This window comes from Salmo trutta, chromosome 18 (genome assembly GCF_901001165.1).
Source record: "Salmo trutta chromosome 18, fSalTru1.1, whole genome shotgun sequence".
NCBI lineage: Eukaryota > Metazoa > Chordata > Actinopteri > Salmoniformes > Salmonidae > Salmo > Salmo trutta.
The window spans coordinates 21,309,596-21,334,953 of record NC_042974.1 but is presented as its reverse complement, the minus strand read 5'-3'; the positions used below and the strand labels follow the sequence as shown (position 1 = coordinate 21,334,953).

The 25,358-nt window shown below is 40.2% G+C and overlaps 1 long non-coding RNA gene across 1 annotated transcript; it reads right to left on the bottom strand.

The window, feature by feature from the left end:
- Positions 1-1,006: 1,006 nt before the first annotated feature.
- Positions 1,007-1,800, bottom strand: LOC115152993 (uncharacterized). Its single transcript, XR_003867623.1, has 2 exons — positions 1,570-1,800; positions 1,007-1,215 (listed from the first exon to the last, which is right to left on the bottom strand). It is a non-coding gene; the product is annotated as an uncharacterized LOC115152993 (long non-coding RNA).
- Positions 1,801-25,358: the final 23,558 nt, after the last annotated feature.

Below are 25,358 nucleotides of genomic sequence, written 5' to 3'. Positions count from 1 at the left end.
CGTCAGCATTTTAGAATGTTACCTCACCTCTTCTCCCTAAACCATCCATCCTCATTTAGACACTGGCATATCATTTGGGTTTCCCCCTGGGTAAGTGTAAGCACCCAGCCAAACTCTGTCAACAAGCACGGTACACACACACACACACACACACACACACACACACACACACACACACACACACACACACACACACACACACACACACACACACCTTTGTTTCTCTGAAGCTAAACTTTTCAGTGGTCTGTCACACATAGAGGAGGGATTGGAGTGCAGCTCTTGGGTGACATTAAATGGAGAGATCTCCTCTTCAGTTACATTAAGAAAGACAAGCCAATGCACTTAGAGAGAGCGGGAGAAGGGGCCGGGACGATACCAGTATCGTGATACTCGTTAGGAATGTGGCAAGGAAACAGCCCTAATGTTGGCAACAAAGATCATTATGTTGTCATCCAGCGTCACATTTATTTATTTTCCAAGCTATAGTACAAAATATTTTACACACAGCAGGTTTTTAAAAGACCAAAGAGTTTTGTCTGCTTCGTGTTTTCATTTTTGTCGTGAAAGAAATATTGTGATACTGGTATTGTCCCGGCCCTAAAGGATATGGGAAGAGGGATGAGCCAACTTTTCTCATTTTGAATACTGTTCTAATTCTAAACATTCAGTTACATAGCATTATTTAAATATTCCCCATGTAATGTTATTGGGGTGCTAACATGGCTGCCATAGAATGTTGTAGAAACCTCAACGTCCCACTCTCTAAATACGTACAGCCTCAAAGTTTAAAAATAGGAAAGCGACAGGGACAGGGTGAGGGAGGATACCTAGTCAATTGTACAACTGAATGCATTCATTTTTTTGCGTCATCACTGCAAGCCTACATGACTCTCAAAAGTCACGACAGCCGCTGTTTACTTCTGAAGATAGCTTTAGCGCCGCCCTAAAAACCTGATACAAATGCGACACAAATCTTCAAATAGGTATGTAATGACACATTATAAAAACTCTTTATAGTGTTTTATTTACATTTTAGAGGTGATAAGTTGGACAGATCGGGTGAAAAAAGTAGTTTCCCCACACAGCTTATCTCCCCCTTTCCCAATCACACAGTAGGTATCGCTTCACCATTTTAAAAAAGACCCAACGGAGCTCACTGCCTTCTTCAATCATGCAGAAACGGGTAACATGAAGGTCTCGTCATTGATTTTGCTGGAAAGGGGAGAAATTGTGCTTTACAATGGTATTCATATTACAGTTAACCTGGAAGTATTACGTTTTTTGGGCGCTAAAATAAGGTCAGTTGTACGTTACAGCGTGATGTACAGAAGTGCGTTAGCTTACAGTAGTTAGCTAGCTAGTTAGCTAGCTATCATTATTCTATAACTAGCAATGCGTAATGGCATTCTGAGATAACATTACTATACAGATCATTAACGTAATGTTATCTAGCGAGCCAGCCATCTAATGTCAGCTAGCTAGCTAACAGTAAGCTTTAACTTGCAATGAAAATAACTTTCTGACAAAATTAGAAACCTATATCTGAAACTGTAGCTAGACTCTTACCCGTATACATAGATGAATGCTTCACGGCAGACAGCAACCCCGTTCATTAAATAAGACGCCCTGTGTCGTTTCCGTTTTGTTTGTACAGCTTGCTTGGCCCGTTGTGTCAAGTCACTCTGGTTCACACTGAATGTGTGCAATGCCATAAGAATCATCTTAAGCTTTAGCTCCCACCCAAACGCTGACCCATTTACTCGCCCTAGCAGAGGGCTGTTTTCATGTTATCCAGAGCGTTGGTGACTAACTGTGCTCCTCGCAACAATTTAATTACGCTTTTTCAACCGGTGTTGAGCGTTAGTAAATTCATCAGTTATTCTGCACTCTGGCACACTCAGACGAGCGTGCTCCGAAACAGTTGTTGCAGTGACATTCTATTGAAATGAATACTTGCATAATGCAGTCTTTTTTGTAAAGTTTTACGGCACAGTACATAACAAAAGCTATGTTAGACAGGATTACCTACACATACTGACCAGCTCAAATAGACAAAAGTGTGCTATATGACAGACCAATCCAAACTCATCTCTTGGCATGTCCAGCCCACTCCTTATCTCAGCCAATCATGGCTAGCGGGAAGTTTTTTTTCTTTTTCTGTGGCTTAACCAACTATGCTTGTAATTCAACAATTGTATTAGTATTTACAGTTGGCATACAAGTTCGTTATTAAGGCACATGAAAGTTCACATGTTCAAGAAGGCATTTCTGCCAAAAAAACGCATTTTGATTTAAAAAAAAGTCTCTCCTGCGAAGTAGTGAACCACGACATATGCCTAGTTTCCTGAAACAGGTCACAAATAGGGGAATTACTTTTGTCCCAAAATGTTAAGTAGAATTCTATGGGAAAGCCATCCATTCCTGGTGCTTTTCTACGTGCAATTATTTTATCAGTGTCTATTATCTATTTTTGGGTGATCTGTTTTTAGTGATACATTTTTGTCTGCTGATAATTGCTTCACTGCTGTTGAGTCTAAAAAGGCTGTAGGATCAGTCCAACCTTTGTTTAATTCTGATTTATATAGATTTTCATAGAAGCTTTTAAAATTTGTATGTCTATCCTTTAAAATTATAATTGGTTTGACATGTATTCGTTTTGTGAGGGCTGTGAGATGTTTACCAGGTTTATTTGCGATAAGGTAGTATGCTTTATTTGACTTTAACCTGTAGTTGTTGGCTCTCTTCAAAAGTAAAATATTATATTCCTGCTTATGTTCAGAAATTGTATTTTCTTCTTTACCTTTTTTATGGCCTTTTTCTAAAGTAGGGATTTATTTTTCATACATTTTCATTTTTAACTCAGAATTTACTTTTGGCGAGTATGAGGTTATCATTCCCTTAATGTACCCTTGTTATATTTGGTAACACTTATTTGTTTTTCCTTCGCCTCCAACCCCTTTCGATGCGTGGAACGGATGTGGGTGGGGCTAGGTCTACATAAGGGTGCAATTTTTTTTAAATTCACAAAAGCTCTGACGAAGGCCGTGAGGCCGATACGTAAGCTTATTAAAGATTAGTGATACTATCAAGAGCAGTGTGCGGTTTCCTTTTTTCTTCACCCTAATGTACCCTTAAAAGCATCCCAAATTATATCGGGAGCCCTCTTTTATCTTTCCTCTGTCTACATTTGTAATGGTAAAGTTTTTCTTTTTTTCTTTTACATATTTAATACATTTCGGGTCTTGAAGATGCGCTCTGTTCATTCTCCATATTCTGTTGCTAAGTGTATTTAATGTTGGTATAATTAATTATGATACCGGAGAATGATCCGATATCACTGTCATGGAATTTTTAACCCAGTAAATTGTTGAGAGCATTTTTGGGAAATAAAAATGTAATCAATTCTTGAATAGCTTTTCTTACTATGAGAAAAAAAGGAGTAGTGTTTTGTAGTTGGGAATAGTAGTTGCTATGTATGTCAATCTTATCAAATATATGATTTAGGTCGCCTGCTAAAATAATAGTTCCTGTCTGGATTTGATCTAATATAGCTTTAATTATATCTGAAAACACCATAATTGCCCCTGGTGGGATATATAATGAAATCAATGTGTATATTTTACCATGTAAGGTACAATTAATTCAACATTATAAAATGGCCTTCTTGGTCTGTGTGCTGGGATACCGTATAAGGGAAAAGGGTTTATTCTTATTTATCAGGATGCCTACACCTCTGCTGTTACTACATTAGGTGGCAGCATAGGCCTCTACAACCCAGCTCCTCTCTGAATATAAAATTTATAATTTAAAAAAATATAACTCATGCAGGAAAACCACATCTGCTGACAATCTCTTTAAGTGTTTAAGAGCCATATTTTGTTGGTCTTTACTTGAATAAAATCAAAGTTAACCTTGTCTGTTCCATTTCTCATTGACGAACTAGATAAAACATTTTAGCAGACATGTCAGGTGAGGGTGGTGGGCATTTCATGGAATGGGAGAGTAATAGTATGAATACATAGTTATTGTATACATTACACATATAGAGCATGTGAGCTGAGCAGACATTTAACAAAAAAAGGTGAAAGGTGTTCAGAGTTGTGTAATAGAATAGGATTCATACTGGCATGTGTAATAGAATTCTATTTAAACTGGCATGAGTCGATTTGAGCCTATTCATTGGTTTTCTTTCTCCTTCTAACCAGCTGCCCATAGGAGATCATCAGTGTGTGCATACGTGCGTGGCTATGTGCGAGTGTGTTGGCACAGCCCTGCCAACCCATCATTGTGCCGGCTGTGCTGCTGTTTGTCCTGTTCTCTCATGCGCCACAAAGGTTAATTGTTGAGACAACCTTTTACTGAACAAACAATAGAGAGACAACAGAGAGACCATACTGGAAATGTTCTTACTGTATTTCTGTTTTCTATTTTTTATAAATGTTCAAACACTTTGTCGCAATGGGGTATTGTGTGTAGATTGATGAGGAAAATGTCATCTATTTTAGAATAAGGCTGTTACGTAACAAAATCTGGAAAAGGTCAAGGGGTCTGAATACTTTCCGGATGCACTGTACCAATAGGGGTGCCTAAGATAAATAATCCACTTCATTACAGAGACAAATTTTAATCAGTTTTTAGTAAACTGTTAAGTGAGTATGTTTGGGACAAAACACACCCCTTACAGTGGGGAAAAATGCCCCCAGGGCAACCAATGGTCCCAATATTAGCATTTTACAAATCATGACCAAATCAAAGTAACTTATTTCAGTTTGTATTGACAGGATGCATGCTTGGAATATTTTTTATTCTTTACAACCTTCTTTCTTTCCATTCTGTCAATTAGGCTAGCATTGTGAAGTAACTACAAAGTTGTTGATCCATCCTCAGTTTTCTCCTATCACAGTCATTGAACTCTGCATCTGTTTTAAAGTCACCATTGGCCTCATGGTGAAATCCCTGAGCGGTTTCCTTACTCTCCGGCAACTGAGTTAGGAAGGATGCCTGTATCTTTGTAGTGACTGGGTGTATTGATACACCATCCAAAGTGTAATTAATAACTTCACCATGCTCAAAGGGAAATTAATGTTGTTTTTTTTACCTATATTTTCTTTGCGAGACATTGGAAAACCTCCCTGGTCTTTGTGGCTGAATCTGTGTTTGAAATTCACTGCTCGATTGAGGCACCGTACAAATAATTGTATTTGTGGGGTACAGAGATGAGGCAGTCATATGCTGTAATGGAAATAAGGCCATGTTCATAAAATAATTGTCCTCCCTGATCTTAAATGGCACCGACTCCTACATAGCTAGAGCTCAAGTAAATGTTTTCAGGTTTCTATATTTGTGACGTTCATGTACATTTAAAAAGTTGATTTGTTAGAGGTTATGTATTCCCCAGATTGTTAATATCAATGCCAAAAATATAAATTAATTTACCCTCTGTGCTAGTTCGACCTCTTTCTGTTACAATTCACTCTCTCAGACAAGGCAGACACCTCGTGAAAGCCTCCCTTCAGAGGGATAGTAGGGAGTATTGGGAATTTCCAGTACATGTGTGACATCTTAGAGTAAAATAAGTGCACTCTATATGTGTCTAGGTCATTAGACATGCACCTGTCTTGGGAGTGGGCATGTCTGTTTATTTTTGTACCATTGCTATTGCCTAATGTTTCTATGCCCTAATGTGAAACCAAGCTAAAATGAGTGCAAGGCAAAAAGATAATGGTGGCAAAATGCCAGAGGTGATGAATCATTAACATAAAGAGGAGTTACTATGTGTAAGGATGAAACCTGTATAAAAAGTGTGTACCAAGGCTTCATCAACCAGCTCAGCTTCTATTAATTGTAATAAAGTCTATTTAAACTCACAGGCTCCGGTATTTGAGAAATATTATTGACTGAATATTTCCACAACATAAATGGCGAGTTTGCCAGGAGTGGCGAAAAGGGACCAGAGACGGTGAAAATCTGCAGCTGCGGACGGGCCTCTTGGACGAACATCACAAACAAATGGCCACTTCAAAATAAAGGTAAAGTTCTTGCCTATAGTATAGAGTTTGTGTGGTTCGCTCCGGGAACCTGCCTCAGCGGTAGGTCACCAAGTTGGTCTCTCCAAATTTGACAAACCAAAGAAATATTGGGAGCTTTTGGGTTCAATGAAATGCATTCAAAATAATGAGGGGATAAAAAGCTTTGAGGATTGCAACAGTGAAAGTATAATAGAAATATTAGTGGGGCAGCTGTGGATTGGGAGTTGTGTGTTTCATCTGTTTTGGATGGCCCAGTTGAGTGGGGTTATTCAACTGTCTTGTTCAGGTGGTTCATCTGACCAGTCTGTTCAGTCTGTTTGAGTTAGGATTGTGTTGTCTGATTCAGTTTGACCGGACCTATTTGTTTAGACCTGTTTGAGTTTGCCTATAAAACGCAACCCATTCATCTTATTCAATCAGTCCAATTCGGGTGGGTCATTTAATTCATCCAGCTCGCTCAGTCGCTCATCTGGGGTGGTTGTTCAATCTCGTTCAGGTTATCTGTCTGTCCTGTTGACTGTTCTGTTTGATCTAGTTTGGAGTGGCAGCTGTCTATCTGCATGGTCGAATAAGTGAGTAATCGATAGGGGACTGCTTGGACAGGAAAAGAGATCTGTGGTTACCGCCCTAGAGTAAATGTATCGATAAAGGACTGCTCAGACAGGTAAAACCCTGTATAATACCATTTCGGAGAAGGGCTGAATTTGCAGGTCGCTTAGGAAAGTGTAAGAGGGGTGTAAAGGTGAGTGTGAAAGTTCTCTGCTGTTGGTGGGGAAAGGTTTGCGCACCTCTTCCGAACCGTTGCTTAAGTGCTTAAGTGTTACTTAAGTGTGACCTGGTAGGGAGGACGCACCCGGTCCCACTAAAGGAGGGGAGTGTGAATGGTACATGAATAACCATTGAAGTAATATGATACTAAAGTTTGAATAGTTAGGATAAATAACAAAATACATGAACATTATAGTAAAATAGTAATAAATGTCAAGACGACATCAGCGATTGCCCAGTAAGGCCATTTATAATTGCATACTGTGTTGCAAGGTAGAAGAATATACAATACAGAGAAATATAGAAATTGGAACATTTGAAGTATGAATATACTCAAAAAGAGAGAACAATTATATAAACCTAGAGACAGGGGCAATAACCAATAGACCGAGTACAATAATCAGAGAAAGAAAAATAATGTGGATATAAATAGGAGGGAATAGCGTGTGGTCAAGTCATTCAGGGCTTAACAGGCTGTTAGGAAGATTCAGCCCTGGACCTGTAGGGAGAAATCTAAGAACAAGAGAAAGAGAATGATTTTAATAAAGTGACTAGCACAATAAAAAGAAACTAGGGAGCAAAGAATAAATGTGAAAATCACAGGAAAATAAGGAGAGGTTTGGAAAATAGGTAATAGAAGGTGTGTAATACCGAGTGAAAAAATCTAAAACACCCTAGACACAGTAGGGAGAGGTTTGGGAATAATAACTATTCATATGTCAACAAACAGCCCCGTTTCTCTCTGTAATATGGAGCTAGAGGATTTTAATAAAGCCATGGAGTCGCTGAAAGAAGCGCACGTGAATTCTATCAATTCGGCTCGAATATCGGAAGAATTGAGCACACTGGATAATATCGGGCAACATTTCCCTGCTGACTGAGAATTCAAATCAAATTCAGGGAGGCAATTATGACTTAGCACAATCACATAAAACTACAATCAAAAGCTCAATATACCAGCGTATTGAGGTTAGCGTTCTATCCGCGTAATCACATTAACCGCATTATTTGAGTATGGATACTGTTAAATGGGGTACTTGGAAGAATCGCTCAGGCTATTTTGTTCAGATTTCAAAGCACTGGTTTGGATGTACGAAAATATCTGATGAATTTACGAATGCTCAACGCATGAATATTTCCGGTGTCAGTAAACGTCAGGGAAATAACGTAATTTGAATTATTGCCAGCAGCACAGTTAGTCACCAACAAGTAAAGAGCCTAACCAGCTCTGCGAGGTGAGTAGAATGGAGAGTGAAGATGTATTCTCTTGTTTATGTCTGGAAGTAGCATTAGCTAAATTAGCTAGCCAACTTAAGCCAGTTAGCTTGGGTGCTTGACTGCCTTGTGGCAAGAAAATAATTATGCATTATGAATCAGAAAGCTTGGATCTATCCTGTTCCTTAGCAGATTTTGGGGTTGAATAATCCTTGTGAGAATCAAGGACAGTGGATATTAGGTAACATATTAAAATGGGCAGTATATATGGGCGAGAGCATGAATTATGTTTACGAATAGTCAAACTTTGTATCACGCCGTTGAGCGTGTAGATTTGAGGGTTCTGTGTTGAAACAAATGTAGTGAATTTGTTATTGCCGAAAAAAGACGAAGAAACTCATATACCAAACATAGTAAACTATGTGGTAGAGCAGGGTCACGAGGCATCACATGGGAAAGTACAACCAGGGAAACAAGAGATAATATATTACAGTGACCTTCCTGTGAACAGAAGTTATGTTGTTTTGACTATAAATAAAGAAAAATTGTTTGCTTAGTAAAGTAACGTTAGCGGATAGACGGAGGTAGAGTATAGTTGAGACTGTAGAGAGCTTTCTGAGTTTAAGGAAAGAGATGTAGACTAGTGAAGGTAACAAAGGAGATTTAGTCAATTGGAAAGTAAGAATTTCAAATTTGAATTGTTTGGATTGATTAAGAATTGGCTGATGTATTTTCTACATTTGGGCATTACAAGTTAATCTTCAAATAACAGATGTTTAATGAGTGTGAAGCAGTAGTTAGTGATACAAATATAGTAATATTGATAAGGAGGATTGATGTAAATGTAAGGAGTGTTGAAAGTATGTGAATGGTTATGTGTTATTACTGTTTTTTAGCACTCCACACAGTAATTTGAAAAGCTGAGGTTTCAACACAAGGTTAAATGATGAGTAGAGGGATTGAGCCTTGAGATTGTTAAAAAGATTAGCTGCGTTTGAAAGCAAGCAGGCAGTGGGACATTTGAAGTAGAGGTATGAAAAACATTCTTTGACAGTATCTGATTATTGTTGCTGGGTTTTATAGTTAGGTAACACCAGTGAATTTGAGCAGGAAGTTAATGTATTCTAAAATTAGAATCTGTTTTCATTACATGGAACAGTGTATAGTAATAAAAGTAGAATTAAATAAGTATTGACTATTAAGCTGATAAGACAGCACCAACTTTTTAAAGGTTCTACATTTGTTAAACAACAGTTTTGTATTTTACTAAATTAATGCAACAGGTTAAACTGATAGGATTACCGGAAAGGGGTTCTGGGATTGTTTATTTTAGATGGGGTCGATTCCACTTAATGGAACACTGTGTTATCTGATGTGTCTTGAGTAGGATTCTTGCTTCCAGGACTGATGGAAGTCCAATACAGTATGTATGTTAATTAAGGGAGACATAGAGGACCACGTCTCAAACAACTTTTTATTAGATGCCAGGAATCAACCATCACTGATTCCTTAAGATGAGAAATTGACTACATTTGCTGCAGGAAAAAGTATTACATTTAGAGAGGTTAACAGAAACAATCTAAGGTGAAACAGCGATTACATATGTTGATTGGACATTGGTCTAGTAACGATACCAGGATAATTGTACAGGGTTATGGAAGAGAGAGACCAATCATATAATACCATATGGGAGGGAATTGTGTCTAGGGGTAGTACAAGCTAAATAAAGAATGGGGTGGATTAAAACAAACATTTAATGATTGGAGTAAGGAGAGTGGATTTACCATTATCATGTTTGGTTTATAAATAATACTTTGGGAATGCTGATTAAGATGTAGCATAGTGAATGCTAATGAAATGTACACTTTCTTTTCCAGAATAGGAGGGGGTTTCATTATCTCTCTTTGAAATCTTTCCTGAGACTATGGTCTTGGGAGAGCAGTTAGTGAAATTCGGCAGTTTTATAGGTATAAAGGTATCCGGATTCGGTGATAAAGAGAAGTTACCAAATTAAATAAGGCCTGGTTATTTTTGTTTGTTTTTACCATATGGTTTACCACACACACACACACGAGCATGCGCACACAATTTACCGGTTATGAATATGCGTTAGTGGTGTTGATACTGTGAGATTTATTTTGGATGGGGTTTCTTCATTTCAATTTTAAATTGGGTATGCAGAAGGATGGACATGTTTAGAAAGGTATTTAAATGGTTTTGGAAGGTCAGGGAAAGAAAAGGGAGAGGAAATATGTTAATGGTGTCGAATGCCCTGTATCCCGACTTTCTGGTGAGGTCTGATCAATCTCACACGAAATGACAAGAACAGGTGGGACTTCATTATAAAATGAATGAGAAACACCAGTCTCTATTCAAATTGTACCATTACTGTATGATATACTATTATTTACTTAGGGAGTTATAAAGAGTTGTAATTATAAGTTGATTAGTTATTCGAATTGGTTTATTTTTTATTTAACATGTTGTTTTTGAGTCATGTGTTTGAAGAAGAAAATTACCAGTTTCTTGGGGTCCTGGTCTTTGGGTAAATCTACAAATGTACTTTGTTCAGTCTGTATGTAGAAGGAAAGATATATGTTTAGAAGGGATGACAGTTACTCCAAATGGAGTGTGATATGTGAATTGCTGATAAAAATAAAATTAAAATCGATACAAATTTCACCAGATTAGTATTTATGGAGTGGTTGCTATTTGATGGTGAGGTATTCCAGATTGAGAGAACAAATGGACTTTAGTTCCTGTACGTTACCACAATTACACCATAAGTTGTTAATCATTCAAAAAACTTTGCCTTTCTTTTTCCAGGGAGTTCTTTCTTCCTGTCTGTGTGATAGACAGAGAACCCCAATGGCTGAATGGACGGAGACAATGTATCCAGAGAGAGCCATGATTCAGTAAACGACAGTATGTTACAGTCCCTAATGTCTCTCTGGAAGTAAATCCTCACCCTAAGCTTGTCTATTTTATTGTCCAGGGACTGAACGTTAGCGAGTAATATACTCAGAAGTGGTGGATTGTATGCATTCTGACTAGAGCCCCCACTCTTGCCAACATCTAGCTGATCTGGGATGTAATCATTAGTCCAAACAGTTGCAAAAGTTCAGTTTTTCAACTAAAACAAGAGTTTCAATTGCCACAAATTCAGGTAGGTCCATCGCCATTTCATTCTGCTTAAGAAATGTTTTGCAACAGAATCGGTGGAATGAATACACCCCTGATCACCCACACAAAGTTCACTTTCATAGCAGCCACATACAGCATTGTCACTTTGCTCGTTGTACAATTCCTTAACGAATCTATGCGCTCTCCTCCTCTCACCTTTTCTCTTCACTTGTGGACTTCAGTGCACAACACAACAGCTGTATGTGAACAGCAAAAAAAACTCTCCAAGCCAAACCTTCATACCATAACCGCAAATCGCTACACAGCCTAGATTGTTGTTACCATATTAGCTAACGACATAGTCAACATAGCTGCTAGAACTAACACGTTAGTAAACTCACAATCCAAGCCATGTCTACAATCGCACAGTACAGTATACAGCAAGCGGTTTAGCAGTTACAACGGCGGGGCCCGAGTGGCAATAAATTAATAAAATTGAAAGCTTACCTGGAGTTGGAAGAGTTGCAGTGTTGGATAGCCTTAGCCAGCTAGCTAACATACATAGCATTCCTAACTGTTTGAGTAGGCTAAATTAGCTGCATTTGCTAACTAAGTAAGTGAAAGGTAAACTAAAAATAATAAATAAGTAATACAACGAAATCTTTCTCTCTCTCTCTCTGCTGCTTCTCTTTTATTTTTGAAGAAATGTATTGGTTCAAAACTGCTCAACTATTGTCTTTCTCTCTCTTTGAGTCAACTACTCACCACACTTATGCACTGCAGTGCTAGCTTGCTGTAGCTTATGCTTTCAGTACTAGATTCATTCTCTGATCCATTGATTGGATGGACAACATGTCGGTTCATGCTGAAAGAGCTCTGATAGGTTGGAGGACATCCACCGGAAGTCGTCATAATTACTGTGTAAGTCTATGGAGGGGGTGCAAACCATGAGCCTCCTACGTTTTGTATTGAAGTCAATGTACCCAGAGGAGGATGGAAATGATCTGTCCTCCAGCTACACCATGGTGCTAAAGAGTACTGTTGAGGCTACTGAAGACCTTCATTGGAAAACAGTGTATTTTCATCAGTTATTTGGTGACGTGAATATATTTAGTATAGTTTTATTTTAATGTTTCACTATTTAAATTTTTTTGAAATTCACTGAGTAAGATGGTATCCACTCGTGGATACTAGTCCATACATCCTTTTATCTTTCCATTACTTCAAAATAGATTTGTGTTTTGTTATAACAGATTAACCTGTTGGGGGTAGGGGGCAGTATTTACACGGCCGGATAAAAAAACGTACCGATTTAATCTGGTTACTACTCCTGCCCAGTAACTAGAATATGCATATAATTATTGGCTTTGGATAGAAAACACCCTAAAGTTTCTAAAACTGTTTGAATGGTGTCTGTGAGTATAACAGAACTCATATGGCAGGCAAAAACCTGAGAAGGTTTCATGCAGGAAGTGGCCTGTCTGACAAGGAGTCGTTCTTCTTGTCTCTGTTTATTGAAGAGTGGGGATCTTAGCTGTAACGTGACACTTCCTACGGCTTCCATAGGCTCTCAGAGCCCGGGAAAAAGTTGAACGATGACGAGGCAGCCTCTGGCTGAAACACATTATCGCCTTTGCCAAGTGGCCGATCAGAGGACAAAGGAATTAGGCGCGTGACCGATTCGACCCCGTGCTGTATTTTCTTTCGGCTGTTTACCTAATTGCAGATTCCCGGTCGGAATATTATCGCTTTTTACGAGAAAAATTGCATAAAAATTTATTTTAAACAACGGTTGACATGCTTCGAAGTACGGTAATGAAATATTTAGAAATCTTTTGTCACGAAATGCGCCGTGAGCATGACCGTTATTTACCATTGGGATAGTGTCTTGAACGCACGAACAAAACGTCGCTGTTGGAACATAACTATGGATTATTTTGGACCAAACCTAAATTTTTATTGAAGTAGAAGTCCTGGGAGTGCATTCTGACGAAGAACAGGAAAGGGAATCAAACTTTTCTAATAGTAAATCTGATTTTGGTGAGTGCTAAACTTGGTGGGTGTCTGTGATGCCGGGCTATCTACTTAGAATATTGCAAAATGTGCTTTCACCGAAAAGCTATTTTAAAATCGGACATATCGAGTGCATAGAGGAGTTCTGTATCTATAATTCTTAAAATAATTGTTATGCTTTTTGTGAACGTTTATCGTGAGTAATTTAGTAAATTGTTAGTAAATTCATCGGAAGTTTGCGGGGGGTATGCTAGTTCTGAACGTCACATGCTAATGTAAAAAGCTGGTTTTTGATATAAATATGAACTTGATTGAACAAAACATGCATGTATTGTATAACATAATGTCCTAGGTGTGTCATCTGATGAAGATCATCAAAGGTTAGTGCTGCATTTAGCTGTCTTCTGGGTTTTTGTGACATTATATGCTAGCTTGAAAAATGGGTGTCTGATTATTTCTGGCTGTGTACTCTGCTGACATAATCTAATGTTTTGCTTTCGTTGTAAAGCCTTTTTGAAATCGGACAGTGTGGTTAGATTAACGAGAGTCTTGTCTTTAAATAGCTGTAAAATAGTCATATGTTTGAGAAATTGAAGTAATAGCATTTCTAAGGTATTTGAAAATCGCGCCACAGGATTCAACTGGCTGTTACGTAGGTGGGACGATTTGGTGCCACCTGCCCTAGAGAGGTTAATGGTGGAGATAAAAACATTTGAGTTAGAACTTACCTCATAGGAATGTCTTGTCAAATCAAATCAAATGTTATTGGTCACATACACATGGTTCGCAGATGTTATTGCGAGTGTAGTGAAATGCTTATGCTTCTAGATCCGACAGTGCAGCAGTATCTAACAGGTAATATCTAACAATTACACAACAAAACCTAACATCTAACAAATTCCACAACAAAACCTAATACACACAATCTAGTAAAGGAATGGGATAAGTATATATAAATATAAAATATATGGATGAGCAGTGACAGAGCGGCTAAGATGCAAAAGATAGTATAGAATAGATAGTGTAGGATACAGTTTACAGTTTTTGTCCTTGATGATCTTGTTGCCTTCCTGTGACATCAGTGTTGTAGGTGTCTTGGAGGGCAAGTAGTTTGCCCCTGGTGATGCATTGTGCAGACCGCACCACCCTCTGGAGAGCCCTGCGGTTGTTGGCGGTGCAGATGCCGTACCAGGCGATGATACAGCCCGACAGGATGCTCTCAATTGTGCACCTGTAAAACTTAGTGAGGGTTTTCGGTGACAAGCCACATTTTTTCAACCTCCTGAGGTTGAAGAGGCACTGTTGCGCCTTCTTCACCACACTGTCTGTGTGCGTGGACCATTTCAGTTTGTAGGTGATATGTACACCGAGGAACTTAGAACTTTCCACCTTCTCCACTGCTGTCCCGTTGATGTGAATAGGGGGGTGCTCCCTTTGCTGTTTCCTGAAGTTTCTAAAACTGTTTGAATGGTGTCTGTGAGTATAACACAACTCATATGGCAGTCAAAACCCTGAGACAAATCCTGACAGGAAACTGAAATCTGAAGTGTGGATATCACTTCAAACATTTGCCATTGAAACACACAGGGGCTTGTGAATCATTTAGCACTTCCTATGGCTTCCACTAGATGTCCCCAGTCTTTACAAAGTGGTTTGAGTCTCCTATGGTAGTAACTGACCCAAAGAGAGGTTGTGGCACTTGGTCACAGGGGATGGGCCATTACCATTGTGACGTCGGCGCCCATGACTACTCTCCCTTTTCGAAACGTTTTGAAAAACAATGCAACCGTCCCAATGGAATATTATTGAAGCCCTGGTTGAAAAAGCCCCTAAAGATTTATGTTATACAACGTTTGACATGTTTGAACGAACTTAAATATTTTTTTTTTGCTCATTCCTGACGACAAGTCAGACGCACACGGTACATTTTCACTAGCCTTCGGAGCGCGCTAACACTATTGGGACATAAATTATTAACTTTTTTGAACAAAACTACATTTGTTATGGACCTGGGATGCCTAGAAGTGCCTTCTGATAAAGATAATCAAAGGTAAGGTATTATTTACAATAGTATTTTTGATGGTTGATCGTTCCAAGTTGGCTCCAACATGTATAGCCTAGACTTTTTTTCTGGGCATACCACGCCGTTTATTGCAAACTGTGATTTCCCAGTAAAGTTATTTTTAAATCTGGCAAAGCGATGGCATTCAAGACATGTTAATCTATAAGTCTTTGAATGACAATATTACATTTTAACAATGTTTTCGAATAGTAATTTTGTAAATTGTAGCGCTAATTCACCGGAAGCATTTGAGGGAAAAGATTTATAAATATGAACTTTATCGAACGAAAAATGCATGTATTGTGTAACATGATGTCCTAGGAGTGTCATCTGATGAAGGTTGTCAAAGGTTAGTGCTGCATTTAGCTGTGTGGTTCGATTCAGGAGAGGTGTATCTATAAAACGGTGTAAAATAGTCATATGTTTGAGAAATTGAAGTTATAGCATTTATGAGGTTTTGCATTTAGCGCGACGCAATTCCACTGGCTGTTGATTAGGGTGGGACCCAAACCAAAAAGACAAACTAAATCCGTATCCGAAGCCGGAGGAACCTTCTCCTCCGGCGACGTTGTTTTGTGTCAGCCTCTGGAATCAGTTCAAATGCCGGGGAGGTGCAGACAAAAGATCCGCTTTAGAAAAGTCGTATTCCTGGTCGTAATACTGGTTGTGCTGGTAAGTTGACGTCTGTCTGATATCCAATAGTTCTTCCCGGCTGTATGTAATAACACTTAAGGTTTTCTGGGCTAACAATGTAAGAAATAATACATAAAAAAACAAAACAGTGCACAGTTTCCTAAGGACTGGAAGGAAAGCTGCCATCTCTATTGGCACCATCTTTTCTACATTGTAGGTTTCTCTCTGTCCCCTTGCCACAGAGACTAGATCACTGAGTCACCTAGTTCAGTGGTTCCCAACCAGGGGTAATATGACCCCTGGGGGTACTTGGCCGATATCCACAGGGGTTTATTGAGAAGATTCATGAGACCATAGGCTTACTGGTAAAATGCACATGAGGGGATACTTCAGGCGTACCCCCAACAGAGCAAAATGTACTTGGTGATACAGTAATCGAAAAAGGTTGGGAACCACTGACCTAGATGATCAATCAAATAAAATACAATTATATTCATCACTTGCTTCGTAAACAACAGGTGTTGACTAACCGTGAAATGCTTACTTACGAGTCCTTCCCAACAGTGCAGAGAGAAAGAAAAGTCTTGAGACAATTGAGACATTGATTGTATATGTGTGCCATTCAAGGGTGTGAATGGTTAAGACAAAAGATTTTAGTGCCTTTGAACGAGGTATGGTAATAGGTGCCTGGCGCACCCAAGTGTGTGAAGAACATTAATGCTGCTGGGGTTTTCATGCTCAACAGTTTCCCGTGTGTATCAAGAATGGTCCACCACCCAAATGACATCCAGCCAACTTGACACTAATTTGGGAAGCATTGGAGTCAACGAGCTTTCTACACCTTGTAGAATCCATGCCCCGATGAATTGAGACTGTTCTGAGGGCAAAAGGGGTTGCAACTCAATATTAGGTTGGAGTTCCTAATGTTTTGTACACTCAGTGTGTATAACTAGGAATAAAGTGACAATGCAACAGGATAGATATTAAACAGTAGCAGCAGCGTATGTTTGTGCAAAAAGGGTCAATGCAGATAGTCCCAGTAGATATTTGGTTAACTATTTAATTAGCAGTCTTATGGCTTGGGGGTAGAAGCTGTTTAGGGTCTTGTTGGTTCCATATGTGGGAAGGAGTTCCCACATATGCTGAGCACTTGTTGGCTGCTTTTCCTTCACTCTGCGGTCCAACTCATCCTAAACCATCTCCATACCAAAGGACACATTTCCACCGGTCTAATGTCCATTGCTCGTCTTTCTTGGCTCAAGCGAGTCTCTTCTTATTGGTGTCCTTTAGTAGTGGTTTGTTTGCAGCAATCCAACCATGAAGGCCTGATTCACACAGTCTCCTCTGAACAGTTAATGTTGAGAGGTGGCTGTTACTTGAACTCTGTGAAGCATTTATTTGGGCTGCAATTTCTAAGGCTGGTAACTCTAATGAACTTATCCTCTGCATCAGAGGTAACTCTGGGTCTTCCATTCTTGTGACGGTCCTCACGAAAGCCAGTTTCATCATAGCACTTGATGGTTTTTGCGACCGCACTTGAAGAAACTTTCAAAGTTCTTGAAATGTTCATCATTGTTTGACCTTCATGTCTTACCTTCTATGGGCTAGGTGGGACGCTAGCCACCTGCGGGACCAAGCCAGTCAGGGCGGAAGATTCAAAAACAATAAAATGTCATAATTCAACTTTCTCAAACATACAACTATTTTACACCGTTTTAAAGATAAACTTCTTGTTAATCTAACCACATTGTCCGATTTCAAAAAGGCTTTACAGCGAAAGCAAAACATTAGATTATGTTAGGAGAGTACATAGACAAAAATAATCACACAGCCATTTTCCAACAGAGGACATGTGTCAATAAAACCCAAAACACAGCTAAATGAAGCACTAACCTTTGACGATCTTCATCGGATGACACTCCTAGGACATTATGTTACACAATACATGTATGTTTTGTTCGATAAAGTTCATATTTATATCCAAAAACAGCATTTTTACATTGGCGCGTGATGTTCATAAAATGTATTCCCACCAAAACTGTCGGTGAATGTGCACATCAATTTACAAAAATAGTTTCAATAGAGAATCAAAAGAAGAACTACAATTCTCAGACTTTCCACTTCCTGCTTGGAATTTTCTCAGGTTTTTGCCTGCCATATGAGTTATGTTATACTCACAGACACCATTCAAACAGTTTTAGAAACTTCAGAGTGTTTTCTATCCAAATCTACTAATAATATGCATATTCTAGTTTCTGGGCCAGAGTAGTAACCTGTTTAAATTGGGTACGTTTTTCTTCCGGCCGTGAAAATACTGCCCCCTAGCCCAGACAGGTTAAAGTAATGATGGACTGTTGTTTCTCTTTGCTCATTTAAGCTGTTCTTGCCATAATATGGACCTGGTCTTTTACCAAATAAGGCTATCTTCTGTATACCCCCCTACCCTGTCACAACACAAATGATTGGCTCAAACGCATTAAGAAGGAAAGAAATTCCACTAATGTACTTTTAACAAGGCACACCTGTTAATTGAAATGCATTCCAGGTGACTACCTCATGAACCTGGATGAGAGAATGCCAAGAGTGTGCAAAGCTGTCAAGGCAAAAGGTGGCTATTTGAAGAATCTCAAATATAAAATATATTTTGATTTGTTTAACACTTTTTTGGTTACTACATGATTCCATATGTGTTATTTCATTGTTTTGATGTCTTCACTATTATTCTACAATGTAGAAAATAGTAAAAATAAAGAAAAACCCTTGAATGAGTAGGTGTTCTAAAACCTTTGACCGGTTGTGTAGGTGTTCCTCTTTTCCAGGTGGGATAGTGCAGTGTCGAGTGCAATAGATATTGCGTCATCTGTGGATCTGTTGGGGCGGTATGTCAGTTGGAGTAAATCCAGGGTGTCTGGGATGATGGTGTTGATGTGAGTCCTGACCAGCCTTTCTAAATATTTAATGGCTAAAGATGTGAGTGGTATGGGGCAATAGTCATTTAGACAGGTTACCTTGGTGTTCTTGGGCACAGGGACTATGGTGGTCTGCTTGAAACGTGTAGGTATTACAGACTGGGTCAGCAAGCAATCATTGAGAGGTGTGGCCTTCGTCTACTTTACCACAAGGCCTGTGGTGAAGTAAGCGAAGGCTCCACCCTCAGGTCAGAAGAAGGGTTCTGTGCCACAGGGGCCCATGAAGAGGGATCCAAGGCTGATCTAAATGAGAGTAAACTTGGAATTTCATATTCATAGCAAGTGAATTGAACTATCAAATGAATACACAAACACTGAGAAAAAAAGCTTGTGTTAAAAGCAAATTATACACAAAACACATTGTCTCAGTAGCAAGTTGACAGAAATTTGCTACAATGGGTTTGTGTCACATCACACAGGTAGCTAAATCATATTTTTCTTTGGTTACGACCAGTGGCGGTTCTAGCTTCTATGGCTCCCTGGGCGAACCTCCCCCAAAAAGCACCATTCTGACTAAATGTATTTTTATTCAGACATTTGGAACAACACAAATGAATAATTTCAACATTTAAAACTATATATATATATATATATATATACAAAAATAAGACTGATAAATATCAAAAAGAAGTAACAAAGACAATAGAAACAAATTGTAGTATATAAAAACAAGTAAAAAAGATAATCGAATTATTACGCTATTACCCAATTGCTAACAAAAAAACACAAATAAAACTAAATTGCACAAATCCTATATCACACAAATAGAATAACACACTTATAAAGAAGAGAACCTGATTATTACACCATTGCACTTCAAACAAGAAACACACAAACTAAATTGCACAACTAATTGCATTACTAATTGCATTAGTACTGTACAACGTTATAGGTGCCTTTTGATAGATTCCCCCCTGCTCCCCCTACCTCGGGCTTCCAGTGGGGAGACCTGAGGTCAACCTATCCCCGCCCCCTCCCCATCTCGTACTTCTGAGTGGGAGACATTCCCAGGCAGTAGCCTGCCTAGCACACAAACTAGAATCAGGGCGCCCACTCCGGCAAGGTTAATTCACCCACAGTCCCACACGTGCAAATGAGCGATAGAAAACCGATCGCGCCCCATGCCGCCCCGGGCAAGATGCCGTCCTGGGTGGCTGCCCATGTCGCCTACGCCTAAATCCGCCACTGGTTACAAGTCAGTGAATGAGAAGGAAACGATTGACAATGAAAGTAATGCAGCGCAGTTATTGGCTTGAATGTACAATTACCCAGGGTAGGTTAAAGCAACAGCTACCCTGGGTAGCGCTGACTTGACCATATACCATGGAGCGGGAAGGTGGGAGGCAGGGGAGGAAAGTAGGGGAGGAAAGTATATGAGGATGGGGAAGGAGGGAGGAGTAGGGCAGGAAAATGTCAGTTTTATAGACTTATATCCTCCTGTGGCTGTCTCTCTCTCTCTCTGTGTGTGTGTGTGTGTGTGTGTGTGTGTGTGTGTGTGTGTGTGTGTGTGTGTGTGTGTGTGTGTGTGTAGTCATGTGTGTGTGTAGTAGTGTGTGAGGTAGTGTTGGGCCATTCCATTAACCAAAGCTGTTCCTCTGTCTCTGAAACATTTATATCTGCACAGTTCTCCTCAGAAATCACTCTAGAAAACACGTTTCCATCCATCCATCCATCTATCCATCCATCCATAACACAATTGATATGGTAGGAGAAAATTCAAAGAAAAACCAACCAGAATATTATTTTTTTTGAGAGCCCATGCTCTTTCAATGGAAAGGTATCGGTCATATGCAATTCCAGCTCCCAGATTGCAATTCCTATGGCTTCCACTAGATGTCAACAGTCTTTGTTCAAGGTTTCAGGCTTGTTTCTTCCCAAACAAGGAAGAATTTTGAGTTTTGGTACTGGGAGTCAGAGTTCGAAATCAGTCTGTGCGCGCGACGAAGAGGACGCGCACTTGCTAATTTTACTTATCTAAAATCAAATCAAAGTTAATTTGTCACGTGCGCCGAATACAACAGGTGTAGACCTTACAGTGAAATGCTTACTTACAGGCTCTAACAACTAGTGCAAAAAAGGTATTAGGTGAACAATAGGTAGGTAAAGAAATAAAACAACAGTAAAAAGACAAGCTATATACAGTAGCGAGGCTATAAAAGTAGCGAGGCTACATACAGGCACTGGTTAGTCAGGCATTGATTGAAGTAGTATGCATATATGATGAACAGAGTAGCAGCAGCGTAAAAGAGGGGTTGGAGGGTGGTGGGTGGGACACAATGCAGATATCCCGGTTAGCCAACGTGCGGGAGCACTGGCCCAAATTAGGTAATATGTACATGAATTTATAGTTAAGGTGACTGTGCATATATGATAAACAGAGAGTAGCAGCAGCGTAAAAAAGAGGGATTGGGGGGGCACACAATGCACATAGTCCGGGTAGCCATTTGATTACCTGTTCAGGAGTCTTATGGCTTGGGGGTAAAAACTGTTGAGAAGCCTTTTTGTCCTAGACTTGGCACTCCGGTACCGGTTGCCATGCGGTAGTAGAGAGAACAGTCTATGGCTAGGGTGGCTGGGGTCTTTGACAATTTTTAGGGCCTTCCTCTTACACCGCCTGGTGTAGAGGTCCTGGATGGCAGGCAGCTTAGCCCCAGTGATATACTGGGCCGTACGCACTACCCTCTGTAGTGCCTTGCGGTCAGAGGCCGAGAAATTGCCGTACCAGACAGTGATGCAACCAGTCAGAATGCTCTCGATGTTGCAGCAGTAGAACCTTTTGAGGATCTCAGGACCCATGCCAAATCTTTTTACTTTTCTGAGTGGGAATAGACGTTGTCGTCCCCTCTTCACGACTGTCTTGATGTGTTTGGACCATTCTAGTTTGTTGTTGATGTGGACACCAAGGAACTTGAAGCTCTCAACCTGCTCCACTACAGCCCCGTCAATGAGAGTGGGGGTGTGCTCGGTCCTCCTTTTCCTGTAGTCCACAATCATCTCCTTAGTCTTGGTTACGTTGAGGGATAGGTTGTTATTCTGGCACCACCCGGCCAGGTCTTTGACCTTCTCCCTATAGGCTGTCTGGTCGTTGTCGGTGATCAGGCCTACCACTGTTGTGTCGTCTGGAAACTTAATGAGGGTGTTGGAGTTGTGCCTGGCCATGCAGTCGTGGGTGAACAGGGAGTACAGGAGGGTACTGAGCACGCACCCCTGGGGAGGTCCAGTGTTGAGGATCAGCGTGGTAGATGTCTTGCTACCTACCCTCACCACCTGGGGGCGGCCCGTCAGGAAGTCCAGGATCCAGTTTCAGAGGGAGGTGTTTAGTCCCAGGATCCTTAGCTTAGTGATGAGTTTTCAGGGTTCTATGGTGTTGAACACTGAGCTGTAGTCAATGAATAGCATTCTCACATAAGTGTTCCTTTTGTCCAGGTGGGAAAGGACAGTGTGGAGTGCAATAGAGATTGCATCATCTTTGGATCTGTATGCAAATTGGAGTGGGTTCAGGGTTTCTGGGATAATGGTGTTGATGTGAGCCATTACCAACCTTTCAAAGCACTTCATGGCTACGGAAGTGAGCGCTACGGGTCTGTAGTCATTTTGGCAGGTGGCCTTGGTGTTCTTGGGCACAGGGACTATGATGGTCTGCTTGAAACATGTTGGTATGTATTACAGACTCAATCAGGGACATGTTGAAAATGTCAGTGAAGACACATGCCAGTTAGTCAGCATATGCCCGGAGCACATGTCCTGGTAATCCGTCTGGCCCCGCAGCCTTGTGTGTGTTGACCTGTTTAAAGGTCTTTCTCACGCCGGCTACGGAGAGCGTGATCACACGGTCGTCCGGAAGAGCTGATGCTCTCATGCATGCCTCAGTGTTGCTTGTGTCGTGTCTTTGGCTATGCCGGATTAAGTGATATGACATGCTAACCAATAAAATTATTTCTCTGTAATTAATATTACCTGATTAAGCTAATCATGTAAATGTAATTAACTAGAAAGCCGGGGCACCACGGAAGAACGTTTATAGAGCCGTTATCTTCCGAATAATCTCTTAAAATACTTAGTAATATTTTCCATCGATAGCAGTCAATATTAACCCTTATCTTATTTTCAGTCTCATAATGAAAGTTGTAAATTCTTGGCTATCTTCACGAACTCTGGCTAACAAGTTGAATCAGCAATACAAAATTGGGTTTAATTATTTATTTACTAAATACCTAACTAATCACACAGAATTACAAATACACAGAATACAAATTATGTCATACAGAAAACGTCCCGGTGGACAGAACAGATATGACGGCTGGTTACACAAAGGAAAGGGGGTTGGGCTTGAATGAAAGAGCGGGAAGACTTAGGAACAAACAAACAGCAGCTATGCTATCGTAAATACATTATCTTATGCATTCTAAATTACCGCCCATTTGGAAAAGGAAAATGCAATAAATATTTACTTTGAGCTGCGCTTCGGTAGATTGGTCGTAGATGCTGGCCGGGTTGGCCAACAGATCTTCCTGTCCTCGGAAGAATGTCTCTGGTGGTAAATTGGATACGTGGTGGTATCTTCGTCTGTTTGTTAGACTGGATCCGTCGTCCGTCCTTTCCTAGCCCACGTCTACAGCGGCCGCTGCTAACTCAACGGCTAGGAAGTATCACTTCTGTAGTGAATAAGCTCAAAGTTCATACCATTCGCCACCAAAGCTCACGCCGAGGTTGGATTAGTTCTGTACTTGACATGTGTGTCCTTCTAACGTAGAGGCTGCAGACCTCACGTACTGGAACAACCTGGTTATCTTTTCGTCAAAGGCTTATATAGTGGAGAGGGGGGAGGATGTGTTTCATCGTTTATAACCCCTCCTCTTCACAGGGGTGGGGCACTGATCAAGCAGGGCACTTTCCTTATGAAAACCCAAATCTCTCATTTGGAAGCTAAAATTACATTTAATCTCCTAACAAACAATTTCAATATCAAACATTTCAATTGCATAACAATTCCATGTGACTCTGATAACTAGAGGGTGGATACTTTCCCAGGTACAGTTTATGTCATCCTGTCATCAGTCATAATGTCTCAGATGACAACTGAACTGACATCCATACTCATTACGTTCCAAAGCATATTTCCAACTGGTTTTATTACCAAAATATGGTTCCTTTCCCCATTTGTTTGATGTTCCCAGACTCTCTATATTTAACAGGACAGCAGTCCTTCAGTAGGGTCAGTAAGAGAGGGGAAGGGAGAAAGGTATTTATGGGGGGGGGGGTCATAAACCTTACCCACAGGCCAACGTCATGACACTTGCCTCGAAGCGAGCATAGAAGTGATTTAGCTCATCTGGTAGGCTCGTGTCACTGGGCAGGTCGCGGCGGTGCTTCCCTTTGTAGTCTGTAATTGTTTGCAAGCCCTGCCACATAAGACGAGCATTGGAGCCGGTGTAGTATGATTCAATCTTAGCCCTGTATTGACGCTTTGCCTGTTTGATGGTTCGTCGTAGGGCATAGCAGGATTTCTTGTAAGCCTCCGGCTTAGAGTCCCGCACCTTGAAAGCCGTAGCTCTACCCTTTAGTTCATTGCAAATGTTGCCTGTAATCCATGGCTTCTGGTTGGGGTATGTACAGTGGGGGAAAAAAGTATTTGATCCCCTGCTGATTTTGTACGTTTGCCCACTGACAAAGAAATGATCAGTCTATAATTTTAATGGTAGGTTTATTTGAACAGTGAGAGACAGAATAACAACAAAAATATAGAGAGAAACGCATGTCAAAAATGTTATAAATCGATTTGCATTTTAATGAGGGAAATAAGTATTTGGCCCCCTCTCAATCAGAAAGATTTCTGGCTCCCAGGTGTCTTTTATACAGGTAACGAGCTGAGATTAGGAGCACACTCTTAAAGGGAGTGCTCCTAACCGCAGCTTGTTACTTGTATAAAAGACACCTGTCCACAGAAGCAATCAATCAATCAGATTCCAAACTCTCCACCATGGCCAAGACCAAAGAGCTCTCCAAGGATGTCAGGGACAAGATTGTAGACCTACACAAGGCTGGAATGGGCTACAAGACCATCGCCAAGCAGCTTGGTGAGAAGGTGACAACATTTGGTGCAATTATTCGCAAATGGAAGAAACACAAAAGAACTGTCAATATCCCTCGGCCTGGGGCTCCATGCAAGATCTCACCTCGTGGAGTTGCAATGAGCATGAGAATGGTGAGGAATCAGCCCAGAACTACACGGGAGGATCTTGTCAATGATCTCAAGGCAGCTGGGATCATAGTCACCAAGAAAACAAATTGGTAACACACTACGCCGTGAAGGACTGAAATCCTGCAGCGGAAGTATCTCTATTGAACATACTTCTTTCCGTATGAAATATTATAGTTTAATTACATTTTAGGGTACCTGAGGATTAAATAGAAATGTATTTTGACTTGTTTTAACAAAGTTTAGCGGTAGCTTTTTGGATTCATTTCTTTGCATGTTGAACGAGTGGATTACTCAAATCAATGGCGCCAACTAAACCGACTTTTTGGGATATATAGAAAGAT